At 31.8% G+C, this 15,233-nt stretch overlaps 1 protein-coding gene and 1 pseudogene across 1 annotated transcript in view; both read left to right on the top strand.

Moving 5' to 3' along the window:
* The window catches only part of LOC118202582 (4-hydroxy-2-oxoglutarate aldolase, mitochondrial-like), a 79,140-nt gene that overhangs the window by 20,514 nt on the left and 43,393 nt on the right, over window positions 1-15,233 (top strand). The gene's annotated exons all lie outside the window — the stretch shown is intronic.
* On the top strand, window positions 1,415-3,763 carry LOC118183940 (serine/threonine-protein kinase PLK1 pseudogene; annotated as a pseudogene).

A 15,233-nucleotide genomic window follows, 5' to 3' on the forward strand; every position in this document is an offset into this window, starting at 1 on the left:
ATCATAAGTTATCTTGCCACAAGTGGTTGACTGAGTTGTAAGCACAAAGTGTGCCTTCTGTTCTGTACATCTAAACTTTATAAGAGAATAAAAGTATATCTTAACTTAACAAGAATATATCTAAGCTTTATAATAATAACATTTAAAGACATTGAAATCAGTATCTAAGTGCTTGCCATGTAGTCAAATTTTTATATATAAATTTACATTGTACTCTTACTTTTATTATAGAGTTTTTATTACAAAAAATTCAGATTTCTGTTAGATAAAATGTTTAAGTAATGTAGAAAATTGGCATAAAATTTAAAATAAAGAGTCGACTGTTATGTCAACATACTATTAATAAAAGTAATAATACTCAGTGAAGGTTATTCATATACAGCTATTAGGTTGTAAGATTTACAAAATTTGAGAACTGTATATTATAAGCAATATATTCCATAATCTAAGCAACATTATATTTTTTATAGTCAGTCAAATTATAAAAATGTTATAAAAGCAATAATTTTGGTCCTAGTTTGAACCTATGAATTCATGCAATTACACATCCCTATAGTTCTAATATGTGGCAAAAACATATTTTTAAACCACAGTAATTTTGATCTCCTTAGCAAAGGAAACACAAAGAGTTTACCTCATGCTACTGAAAATGTGTTATTTTTTCTTGGGGGGTGGAGTTTATAATAATATGCAAAGTTGACATATGAAAAAAATGTCAAGACTCATGTGATGTAATATTAAAAGCATCAGTTTTAACTATCAAATTTTAGCTTTTTTAAAGATATTTTAAATGTTGTGCTTTCCTAACACAAACGTAACTTTAAGAAAAACATGCAATTTATCCCTCCTGCCATCAAAGCTGTGATACCTACCAAATTCGTTAAAGTCACGTGAACAGAAATGGTGGCATGTTTCTCAGCTCAGTATTTACAGTTACCAAGGTTATCATAATTTTACATTTATCGCTCCAAAATGTCGCCAAACAAATTTCTCGCTAAGATGGACTAATGCTAAAGCTGTGCCGGAATTTGTTATGTTTTCCAAATGATGCTATAAATTGTTGGCATTTGAAAAACACTTTTTTGCGAATAGAACAGTTGAAAGATTTTGAAATTACAGTTTTCTGAAACATGTTACCACTCGTAATCAAAGCGGAACTGTGAATTTCAGATTTATTGTCTTAATGATCATGAGTATCATCATCCAGCTCATTTAAATTGGCGTTATATATTCTGAAGCAATCGCTCAGAATACTCCCAACTATTTGGCCTTATTGAAAGATTCTTCACTCACACAGCAAGCTCAAAACGCACGAAGTTGCAAATTGTAGACAAATATCTAGGTATCTGAAAACGTCATATGATGCGCAAACTGAGGTGCGCATAAGTCGGGAGGATCAGATCATTATCCAAAATGTTGCCTACTCTCCAAGTGTAAACGAGCGTTAAGTGTGTCCTCCCGAATTTAATGGAAGCGGTATACTTATATGAATTACCTTAATGATAGGAAAAAATATGTTTCTAGGTTTGGGAAGTGCTATTTACATTTTTTATATCCGGTTTCATAGGCATTTAAGCACAGAAGTGAATTTGCTCAAAAAGTTTACCTGCTGCATCACTGTAACCGTTAACGTTAAAACGTAACTGTTCGTTGGTGGCAAATTCGAAGGAGTTTGTCAACGTTTCTTTGTGTAGATGCTCATTGAATATTTTATTCTGAAGTGCAGTGAATCCAGTCTCTTTTTTGCCAGATGTATTTTAAATGATTTAATCTTTTTTATTTAGTCGTCATGAGTACTAGACAAAAGTACGAGGAACTTAAGCCTATTATAATCGATTCCAAATCGAACACAACATATCGCCGTGGAAATTTTTTGGGCAAGGGAGGCTTTGCAAGATGTTATGAATTTAAAAATACCAAAACAGGTGAAGTATTTGCTGGCAAAGTTGTGTCGAAAAGTATGTTGGTGAAGCCTCATCACAGAGATAAAATGTGTCAAGAAATTGCAATACACAAATCTCTATCTCATATGTATATTGTGGCTCTGCACAGTTATTTCGAAGACGAAAGTAACATGTATATCGTTTTGGAACTCTGCCGAAAACGCTCATTGATGGAAATGTGTAAGAGGAGGAAAACTCTAACAATACCAGAAGTTCGTTATTTTATGCGGCAAATAGTGTTAGCTTGTCAATATATGCACGATAATAAAGTGATTCACAGAGATTTAAAACTCGGTAATCTGTTTATTAATGATAACATGGAAATAAAGGTTGGAGATTTTGGTCTTGCAACTCGCATCGCCTTTGATGGTGAGAGAAAATTAACAGTTTGTGGAACACCAAACTATATTGCTCCTGAAATCCTTATGAAGAAAGGACATAGTTTTGAAGTTGATGTATGGTCACTTGGTTGCATTATGTATACTTTGCTTATAGGTTCGCCTCCATTTGAAACAAAAGCACTGAAAAATACATATGCAAAAATTAAGAAATGTGAGTATTATCTTCCATCTAGACTAGATCACAGTGCAAAACAGCTTATCCAAAAATTATTACATTTAGATCCTCAGCATCGGCCAAATGTAAATGAAATTTTGATGGATGACTTTCTCACATCAGGTTATATTCCATCTAGGTTGCCTGCTTCTTGCCTCACAATGCAACCTAGGGCAGCGAATAATATATCCATGTGTGAGAAATCTTCAGTTTTTGATCGAAAGCCTTTGACGGAAACTGGGAATAAACCGGTATCCATTCCCGAGCTTACTGCAGCTATACGCAATATGAAAATTAACCCATCTGATGAGATGCCAGTAGCAAAACCTAATTTTGATGATTTGTGTATGCCTGAAACAACAATGCCCAAAGATTTTCACCTAAGTGATTTGTATAAAATGCTTGAATCTGTAGTGAAATGTAACCCTGAACTGATTTATACTGGTCAGTCTGAAGATGCTCAAGACCCATCTGCTGTACCTTTTATATGGATAAGCAAATGGGTGGATTATACTGATAAATATGGACTCGGTTACCAGCTCAGTGACAATAGCATAGGTGTACTTTTTAATGATCTTACTCATCTTATACTTTTAGGTAATTGTGAAAATTTGCAATATATTGACAGAAATGATGAAGAACAATTTTTCACCATAACAAAATATCCTGAAGATATGAATAAAAAGGTTACACTTTTGAAGTATTTCAATGGCTATATGACTGAAAATTTAGTGAAAGCTGGTGAAAATGCGAAACTGCAAGATGACGATATGGCTAATGTACCCCATCTTCGAGCTTGGTTTAGAACAAAGTCTGCCATAGTTTTTCATCTGACAAATGGCACTTTTCAAGCGAATTTCTTCAGAGATCACACAAAAATAATTTTGTGTCCACTCATGGGTGCAGTGTCTTTCATTGATGAGCACAAAAATTTTACTGTTTATACTTTCAAACTCATTGCTAAATATGGCTGCTCTCAACTGTTAGCTTCACGTTTACGCTATGCGAAAAATATGGTAGAAAAGTTATATAAGGATTATGAATATCCTGAAACTGTACCAAAGAAAACAGCTCCATAATATAACTTGTTAGAACTTTTACATATTTTGATTAAAAATTTTTTATCTTTCATAGCAAGGTGTTAAACATCATTTTGAAAATTATTCTTTTTATGAAGTATATAATTTTTTAGCTTTTATAACTATTGTAAATGCTTTATTTTGTCTCAAAATATTGATTTTTTTAAGTAAAAAGTGTTTTTAAGACTTTTGTCAGCTAGAACTTATTTTTCTACATCTTTGCATCATGATTTTATAAATGTAGTTTTAATTTTATCGTTCTTGATTGAAATACTATAATTTGGCTTGATGCTATATTTGATTCATGATTTGAAATAGTAAATTTTAATTAATGTTAATAAATAAGTATAAGATTTTATATACTTTTATTAATTGACAGTTAAGACTTATTTTATTTACTCACATTACACTTGCATATATTTATTTTATTGTGAGATTTTGTAGAAAAACCTGATGCAGGTATTCTTAAATGGGAAGCACTTCCGGAGAGAACCCGGTGAATATAAACATTGCCAAATTTGGCGATAATAGTTAAAATCTGGTAACCCAGCGGATTCAACTTATTCGCTTGTTGCAACCATTCATCTTGCGTCCATTTTGTTTTGTTATCACTGTGGTTCTTCGCATTTGCAGATTTCTATTATTCTTCTTTTATTTATTACTTTTTTTTCTTAATTTTTTAACAACGAATAGATAGAAATATTTTCGTAGATAGATCCCGGTTCTGGATGAAAGGAAGAAAATAAAGCGGGAGGGGTGAATGCTAATTTGTAACACGGCTGTTCACGTTGTGTTCTTAATTATTAACAGCTGTACGCACGCAGAACCATGAGGTTTCGAAACGCTCAAATAATTCGTTTTCGTACTCCGCAAAAATGTGCATTTTAAATAATTAAGTAATGCTTTTATTTTTATTATTGCTTACTGTCAATTTCAGTACATTAATACTAATTTATATTTTTAAAATGAATTTTTATTTCCGTTATAATTGCTTATATATTGTCTTGTGCTTAATATATTAATTTCTGTTAATAATTTAATATTTAATTTCTGTTAATAATTTAATAATTAATTTCTGTTTAAATTTAATACCAATTTATTTCCGTATATCACGTTTAACCTGTTAGTTTTACATCTACATGCTTATTATCTGTGAATTTTTACTACCACATACTTAATATATTGTTTAGTCTGCTAACTAGAATTTACATGCACTAAAAATCACGTTTACAAAGTATCACGTTTACGGATCGTCGAAGAAGCGCGAGCTTGGCGAGTAAAAATGGAACGGCGCCAACGGGTTCTCTGCGGATGAAAACCCCTTAAATGATTAATTTTTTAATGGCTTTACTTTTTTGGTAGAAATATTGCATGTCTATAAAATCAGTTTAGCTAATCTTTGGAATATGGTAACAGGTAGTTTGGCGACATTTTGGTAAGGCGATAAAGATTACTAGCTAGGACTTTAGCAATAATCTGAGAAGTACACAGTTTGAATCACAGACTATTTTGTCTCAGAGAAATGAGAGATCACGAGACGTGACATTTTCCGGAAAATTCCATTCCGGATTTTAGCTAATAAGCACTTAGAAACAATTTCGCTGCTAAGTGCAGAATCGTCCACTTATTTGTTTGGCGCTTTTTAGAAGAGTAAGAATTGGACTTTTTGTAAATTTTCTTTGACTTTTTAAGTGAAAATAGGTCGATGTGTACATGGATAAAGTCAAGAGTGTGCGCAATGCCATTTTTGTGCAATTCTGGGATGTTTTTGTAAGTGAAAATATGTTGATGTGGATGTTTAATTCTTAAAAACGCGGCAAACAGTGGGCGATTCTGCACTTTCTCCCGATTTCGCACCTAATCTTCGTCATGATTAAGCACTTTTGTTCCATAAAGGTTCTAGCATAAGCGTAATTGGGCTAGCAGATTGTTGGAAAAAATGTTGAGAAAAAAAAATGCCTTTACTTCGTGAAAACAAAATGGCATCCAAAAAAAAACTAGCAGGTTGCTGTAGTAGGGTTGGTCGCCAAAAAATCTCCAAGTTATCATAATCCGAAGATTCACCATAAGGGCTATTGTAATTTTTAGATTTAAAGCTGTGATTTTAATCATTAGTATCTCAAATAATAGTTTTGAGAATATCAAGCAAAACACTCAAAAATGAAAAAAGACATAATAGAAATATTAGTATTCTATATGAATTATAAAAATTACATGTAATGAATAAATACCATGACTAAACACTTCAAAAAAAAAGAACAGATTAAGTATTCCCTATAGCAGTTAAGATGGCTGAACGCTGGTAGTTCAAGCTTGGCTGAAATCCTGATGAATGAACTAAGCATGCTTTTTTCAGCTAGCCCTCACATGCTTTGCATATTGAATTAAATACATATGCAAACCCTTTTTATTCTTAAAATGATAAATTAATTAATTTCACATTACTTGCAACAAAGCTTTTTAAAAGCTAGGATACTTTCGTTAACAATTACAATGCTAATTGGGGCTGTACTTCTCAGTTATATGTGAATAAACATCTCAGTGTCGCTGCTTGTGACATAACATTTGGTGATGTTTCAGGTAAGTCTTCTTATATTAGTCATAAGCATGAAATAAACAAAACAGATGGCATGATCCATACATCCTTAGTGACTGATATTTGACAGTTTTTATGTTGCATCTGTAAACTACCCTGTCAGATTTGACCAAGTGAAATTGTGACTTAATTTGAGAAGACTTGTTTAATAAAATTATGGTGTAAAAATTTAAAAGTGGAATTAAAATAAGAAAATAAACTGAACAATAAAATGAAAAAATAAATGTTGTCCGTAAATATATTAATAATAATTAATGATAAAATTGACATTTAAAATATTCATGTAATATATATATGCAATTGATTTAATTCATATTAATGTATGTGTTTAAAATGATCTAACTTTGAACATATTCGCAACTTTTATGTTATTACATATGGTCTTTATTTAAATAAAATTTTTAGCAGCATACATCAGTTGGGTATGGTTTGTTTAACTTATGGTACAGCATGGGAGAGATATCTGCGTAAGAAAAAGGCTGCCTTCAAGGTCTTTCTGAGGGTAACTGATTTGAATCCATGTTACATATTGAGAATACCATGAAAACAATCATGCAACTAGCCCATCTGCTTGGCTTACCAGACTTCAGTCGCTTTACTGTTTGGCTGCTGATGAGCTGCATATCAGTTGTAAAAGTCAGAGCGGAATACAATTTTTTACTAAAAAAAACTTTGGTTGATCTTTACATTATGGTAACTTGGCGTTTTTTTGGCGACCAACTCTCCTACAGCAACCCTCTATTTTTTTTTCCCGCCGCCATTTTGTCTTCACGAAGTAAAGACATGTTTCTTTTCTTTTTATCTACTGAACACTTCTTCCAACAATCTACTAGCCGAATTACACTTATGCTAGAAATTTTATCTAACAAAACTGCTTAATCATGACAAATATTCACTGCAAAATTGGGAAAAAGTGCACAATACCATACTCCTTACGCGTTTTTCAAAATAACACATACACATAAACTATGTACACGCCGACTTATTTTTACTTAAAAAAACATCCCAGAATTGCACAAAAATGGCATTGCGCACACTCTTCACTATATCCATGTACACTGCTTTTTTCTCATAAATTAGAAAAATTTCACGAAAATACATGACAATTTTCTCAATCTTTAGACCCGGTAAAAAGAACATATATGAAATTACCTGATCGCGAAAAAGTATTTACCCTTTCCAAATATGAACATTTCCACATATAAAATAAATAAAATATCCAAAAACTTTTACCTCTAAATCATGTATTACATTATACACGTCACTAACGAATTCATACCACAACCATTACAAATACTTAGTGTCAGATATTTAAATTATTTCCATGCACGTTTACTTCAACTAAAACATATACCAAATTCCTACAAACATAAAATTCACAAAATAACTATCATTTAATTAAAATATAATTAAATTCAAAAACACTACTTAAAATATAAATGAGCACATACATTAAATTAATACATACATAAATACCCATTTCGAATTCACTTTAGTTACGGCCATGGGATCCAAAAATTCACGAACACTGTTTCAGACAACACAGAATAAAGCCAATTATTATTATAGTCCTCACATTATAGTCCCAGGTAGTAACCTTTATCGCCTCCAAAATGTCGCCAAACTACCAGTTACCATATTGTAAAGATCAACCAAAACTTTTATGTAATCAGCTAGTTGCAATTAAGTTTCTGTTTAAATGACAATATCTACTGATTTCATTAATGTGATGATAATTGATTTTCAATCATAGTTTTGGAAGAACTTTGAAATTATGCAATTGAAGATATTAACCCGCGAGCTCACGAAAGAAATGGTCCATTTGACCCACCCGATTAAAGAAATCTTTCTGAAAATTCCCCTATTTTTCCCAAGTGGTTGTGGTTCAGTGTAGTCTCCTTCAACGCAATCTTCTTTGTTTCCAAATTTTTTTGCCGAAAATTTGATTCGAAGTTTTGTTTTAATCAGATCGGGTCTTTCAGACTCAAGGCTCCTATTCGCATTGCTGTAAGGTAATTCATTTGTAGTAGCACAGGAAACTGCAATCATGTCGCCTAATTTATCCTATAAGGAAGAAATGTCACGTTTGCAAAAATTATTTGATGTATAAACTGTTGAAGACTCCATTGAAGAAACTAATGATGAAAGTTATAATGAATTTTTTAGTTCTTGTGATACTGATTCAGAAATCGAGATGCATTGTGAAAACGAAAATGAGAATGACATTTATTGCTTTATTGGAAAAGACAAAAAAAACCAATGGTAAAAACAAAGTCTAAAGCTACTGCAGTCAGAAGTCTTTAATCCGGACCTCAAAGCTACAGACTTTCTGCACATGCGTAAACGCATTAGCATAGCTTATGGTATCATTAAAATATTATTTGTTTATATGTTAAATGTAAAAATTTTGGGTAAAAATATATTTCAGGGTACCCTTGGCAATTTTTTGGTACCATTCCTGTTTACATCCAGTGCCCTTCCCAGTTAAAATGTCTTCTAAAACATAATTGAAACAAAAGTATGTAATCTAAATAAACTGCATTTTAAATCAAACAAGGAAATAACATAAGAATATAAATACATGTTACCTTATCTATACAGTGCAAAAAGGATATATCGACTTATTTAAAAATTTGTTTCTTTGATGTGTGTGGCACATATAATTCCTTAACAGCATCCAAAAACTATTTAATATTATCTAAACTAGAATTTGTGTACTGCCATCGCCACATTTAATTCACAAAAGTAAAAATGAAAAATATCCTCTGTACTGTGGGTAGCATTTCTTTCGAAAATCTCTTTTTATTACACGCCACATATCTTACATACTGTTGATATGAGCTCCAGTTTCGAAATCGTAAATCTCACTATCATTTAAGATAAAATGAAATTAAATCTCACTGTAATTGAAAGGTGAATGAAGCCATTTGAATCTTGTTTACACACCTGTCAATCATTTTTTTTTTTTTTTTTCCCAATCCTTTCAATGTGTACAGAAATTTTAGGTTAATCGTACCACCAGCAGGGGTTTTAAATGTGTCAAGCGCAAAATAAGCATCGTACTTCCTAGCCAACATCAATGCCTAAGTAAACCCTTACAAATATTTTCCCATCGGTCAAAATCACTGCAATCACACATTGTAACCAATCACTTCATAACAGGGTTTCCATAATATTCAACTACTCAGGTTATCATAAATGAAACAACTGTGCGATAACCCAAGGGGGAAAAAAAATATAGACTAGCCAAATTTTGCAGCCATGATTAAAGATTTTCATAGAAAAACCAGAAATAAAACTAGAGAATTTAAAATATTAATAGCCAGCTCTGTATTAAAAATGTAATAAAACGTATTTTGATTTCAAAATATTAAAATACCATCAGCAACTGTTGCAAAGTTTTCATCTGAAATGATCATTTTCAGTTAAATTAGTTAAGTTCAAGATAATATGCCTCTGAAGAACAAATTGATGTAACTGCAAATACATAGTTTGTATGCAGACAGTTGAGAATATATGATCAATGAACTGAAAAATTCCAGTTAGTGTAAAAAACCTAAAATCTCTTTAGCCTCTCATATGTAAATAGTGAAATTTACAACTAACAAGACCAGAAAATCACAACTTTTATTTTGAAGTCTGCTTGGATGAATACTATAGTTTGCATATTAATTCAGAATGCACATACTTTCATATATACTAATATAATCAGAGTTGCCAACTCTCCCAATTACTCCCGTAAACCTGATTTGCAACATATTTCTCCAGACATTCTCTTAAAAAAATTCTCACAATTTTTATGTAGCTTAGCTAAATATTTCGTTATATGCATCCAAAAATGTGATTTTTGGTGTCTCAAAGTTTTTTTTTTTTTTTTTTTTTTTCCCACCGCTAGGTACGTATAAATGAAAACCAAAGTCTTCTCTCAGTTAAGAGGTTATCACATCTAGCGACCGTTCCCACTAGCCGGGACTTTTCTAAGAAACGAGAATCTGGTATCATTTATTTAAATGGGAGGATTCCTAGAAGAAACAGCTCCAATGTAAGAGAAGTCCCACTTAACTACGGAAACGATGTTGTGGTTATGTAGGAATTTTTTTAACTTCACCAAAAATATTCCGTCTGCAACTGTGTCTCGAGTAGAGATCAACCAATCAGACAAAAGTTCTGCTTTTGAAGGATCATGGGTAATTTCTAATCTAACTGAAGTAATAAGATCGTTGACTAGAATTGGAAGCCAATTTTATTGACGAAATACGTACATAAAAGGGAGTATAACGATGTTCAGGACTTAATTTCTTCTGCTTCCACTGTACTTTTAAACGTGCAGGAAGTGGAAAATAATACTGAAATCCTGTTTGGATACATATTTATGTATGTGTGAGAACATTGTGGCTACATCGATTCTTGTATAGTTATCACGTGCGAGCACGTGCGTCGAAAGGTATAAAAACTGGAAGGACTGGTTTGTCTCTCTCTTTTTCGTCTTTCCCCTCTTGCTGCCTGACGTCGTGTTAAGGGCCACACACACTCAGCAGTCGCCATTTGTTCCTGTCTAATTTTGCCGAGAAAGAAGCAGAATGGAGAAATCCAGTACTTAAAGTAGAGTGTTTGATTTGAGACTCACTAAGTCCGGCGGACGTGAATAACATAAAATAAACGCGCAAGCAGAATATAAGTAACTGTTCGACTTTCGAGATGTGCTGACCAGCAATGTGTCACCTCGTCATGACGTGTGTAAAAATAATATGAATGTAAAAAGAAAGAAGAGCTTATAAGTGTGTAACCAGACAGCGCGATAATACGAAGATAATAATGACCACGTTTCAACCGCAAAATTATTCGATGGGACAGGATTGCGCGAATAGTCACGTTTCGGCACTCCACGGACATTCCATTTGAGTTATCGCATTGCGTGTATCTAAGTTATGATATTTTAGTATTTATATGTGTGTGACAAATGTGTCTTATTTAATCCAGAAAGTATGTGTATTAAAATAAATATGAGATTGGAAAAAGAAAATATTCGGCTCATGCATGCATCAGTGGGTAAGTCTTGTTAATCTATTTAGTAATGATTATGCAATGTACTAAACACTAAATTTTAGTTTAAGTATTTACGCAAAAGTAATTTGTACTTGATATTCTTAGTATCGACACTTTTGGCTATCACGCCCGTAACACCACATTTATGGTGCCGTGACCAGGATTATAATAATAAAGGCACATTATGGTGCCGTGACAAAAAAAAAAAAAAAAAATGGGAAATTAAGTTGTAACTGTTTCATTTCAGGTAGAGAACCATTTTATGCTTATGCCTAAAAATATAACTACACATGTGATTCCAGTTTGATAATTGCTTAAATATTTTGAATTTTGTGATGTCTGATATCAAATAGGTGAATATTAGTAATGATTGGAAAAAATTTTGAATTTTGTGTTTATCTGATATGAATCATTAAGAAAAAGTTGAAAATTGCATATGTAAAAAAAAATATATATATAGAATTCCATATGACTGGTTCCTGCTAATGTGAAATAATTTAATGGTAAAAAATAGATATGTGAAAATGGTAATATCAATTCAAAATTGGTCAGTATTTAAGAAATTATTCCTGAATGTATATCATATTGTGTGGTAAGGAGTACGTAATAACTTGTATCCATGTAAAAAATTTCGATAAGTTACAATAGTGTATTTATGAATGTACTATACATTAGAAGTAATAATAATAGTAATTTAGAGTGGTACTAAAGTATAGTAAATTGATTAAGAATGGCTAAGAAAAATAATGTAATGAATATGAGTCTGGCTACTGCTCTGCCTACTTTTTCAGGGGAGCATGACGAAAATATAACGTTTTTTTTAGATCATTTATGCCAAATGGCAAATTTAGAGAACTGGAATGAGAACAGAAAAGGTTTGGTGTTAAAAATTCAATTGAGGGGTAAAGCATTAAAATTTGTAATTGATAATGAATCGTGTAAAGATATGTCATTTGATGATTTAAAAGCATTACTAAGTAAAAAATTTGCAAAATCTCAGTCATTTGACACAATTCAAAATAACTTTAACTCAATTAGACAGACCCCAGATCAGTCAGTCGAGGACTTAGCGGAAAAAGTGAATACTTATGCCACAAAATATTTTGGGTGCTATCCTAGTTCTAGTGAAGAGGTACATAACCTCACTCAAAAAGCAATGCTTTCAAAATTCTTAGAAGCTCTCAGACCAGATTTAAGACTGGAGGTTAAAAAACTAGGACCTATTGATTTTGCTACTGCTGTTAAACAGCAAAGAACACAGAAAAAGCATTGGAGGATTCTGGTAATAGCTCACAGACACATTTTTCACCTGAATTAAATACATTAATTATGCAACAAATGCAAAATAATAGAGCCATTGAGGATTTGTCAAAAAAATTCAATGAAATTTTACCTAATGGTAGTGTAAACAATGTAACTAGCCTAGAAAATAATGATACACAAAGTAGTAGTAATAGAGAGTCTTGTCATATTTGCCAACAGAATCATTGGACTACAGAGTGTCCTTATTTTCCTTCAAACAATAATTTTCAATATTATAGACAGGCTAGAAACAACCAGAGAAGAAATTTCTATAGGGGTAACTTTATCAATAGAAGGAATAGATATAATAGTCGGTATGCTTTCATGCAAGGTAATAGACTACAGAACAGTAATAGAAATAGGCCACAATACAGAAGATACAATACTCGTACAAATAATTTAAACTAATGAAGGGTACTTTCAGATCTCCCAGATACACAAAGTATTACTCAAGTGCCCATAAAAAAATTTGGGGGAAACAAGACAAAATTAAAAAAATAAGGAACTCAAATAGGCCAAATACACATGAAAGATTCCGACACAAAATTAAAGAAAGTAATGAACATAAATTGGTAGCTTCTTGCCAGACTAATAGTATCACAGAATTACCAGTAATAGAAATCAAATTTGGCGACTTTGTGGTAGAAGCATTACTTGATACAGGTGCAAATTTAAGCTTAATACAGCCAGACACCTTGCAAGTAATAAAAAATTACACAAAGATTCATTACTTAAGCAGATCTGTAAGAATACATACGCTAAATAATGCTACTATCCCATATGTATCTGCTGTAAACTTAAAATTTCGTTTAGGAAATAAATGGCTTGCCAACCAATTTTTTGTTACATAACATAATTGGAACACAAATTATCAAATGATTTTAGGGTATGATTTCATTCAAAAAAATAAGATACTTATAGATGCAGATAAAAGTCAGTTAATCATTGATAACACATATTTTGATCTTTTGGACAAAAGAAAAAACTGTACTAATATTAATGCAAAAAAGGTAGACAGGAATAGTAGACCAGAGGAGTCGGGTATTGTAAGAGTAGTATTGAATACCAGAATTGTGCCAAATACAGCAGAGATAGTAAAGTTAAGCATTCCAAGTAATATGCAGAAAGAAAAGCAAATAATGTTCTCACCAGACAGGCGAAAAGTGGGCAAGATAGGTGTGACTGATTCAATTCATGAGATAAGTGACAGGCAATATATATTCACCATAATTGAAAACAATTCCAATGCCGCAATTATTCTAAGAAAGGGTGAAAAGATTGGTAAGGTATATAAAGTCGAAGAAAAACAATTTGAAAAACCTAGAGAGCAACAAAATTTGCAGATTAACCATATAACTTTAAAAGAAATTAAACAATTAAGAAAGGAGGAATTAAGCCCAGATGATTTTGATTTAAGTCATTTAGAAGCAAAACAAAAAAATAAGATGATTGAAATGCTCATGAAAAATTCAGCTGTGTTTTCAAAATCTTAACTCTGGGTGAGACTGATGCTGTCGTGCCACAATTTAATTTATTACATAACTTTCCAATTCAAACTAGACCATACACTATTCCTCGCATTGCTAAAAAATATGCCCAGGAGGAGATAGCCAAATTGTTAGAAGCAGGTATTATAGAGCCATCGACATCGAGTTACAGTTTTCCAGTAATTTTTGTCAAAAAGAAAGCACGACCTAATACTGATCCTAGCAAATTAAAATTTAGAATGGCAGTAGATTATAGATTGTTAAATTGCATAACTGAATCATATCAAATATGTCTACCCAAGATTTCAGATATTTTGCATAATATAGCAGGTAAAAGTTATTATTGTGTGCTAGATCTTAAGTCAGCATTTTTTCAAATAAAGTTAGATCAGAAAGATAAAGAAAAATTAGCCTTTTGCACGGAACTTGGCAATTTTCAACCAACTCAGTTACCTTTTGGTGCAAAAAATTCATCTGCTTATTTCCATACTCTAATATCAAAATGTTTAGGTGAATTGCAGGGTCCAAATTTACAATATTTTCTAGATGACATAATTGTTGCAGCTAACAGTATAAATGAACTAGTAATTATTTTACAAAAGGTGTTTGACAAGTTAAAAAAATTTAATTTAACATTAGACCCAGCCAAATTGCAGTTATGTAAACAAGAGATTACGTATTTAGGTTTTTCGGTTAATAAGAATGGTTTTGCTCCTTCAGAGGAGAATATTCAGAAAGTAGCCAAATTTCCTAGGCCAAGAAATGTGAAAGAGGTTCAAACATTCATAGGCATGGTAAATTATTTTCGACACTTAATTTTTAATTATGCAGAAATTGTCAAGCCAATAGTAAATTTAACAAGAAAGAATATACCATTCGTGTGGAACAAGAGATGCCAAAATGCATTAGATAAAATACAAGAATTAATTTTAGAAAAACCCACAATAAAAAACATAGAAAATGATAAACCTTTATATTTAGTAACCGATGCTTCTAGATCAGCCATTTGTGGCATATTAATGCAAAAAACTGATGAAAAGTTTTTCCCAGTACAATTTTACTCAAAAATTTTAACACCTGCTGAGGCTAGATATCCTTCAATTAGGAGAGAACTTTATGCAATCTTCAGATCAGTAAAGCAATTTCACGAACATCTGTATGGGAAAAAATTTATAATATTAACGGATGCTAAACCTCTGACTTTCCATATTAGTCTTGACAAACA

This window comes from Stegodyphus dumicola, chromosome 1, assembly GCF_044657685.1.
Source record: "Stegodyphus dumicola isolate Sdum_Otavi_A_Nest chromosome 1, ASM4465768v1".
NCBI classification, from domain to species: domain Eukaryota; kingdom Metazoa; phylum Arthropoda; class Arachnida; order Araneae; family Eresidae; genus Stegodyphus; species Stegodyphus dumicola.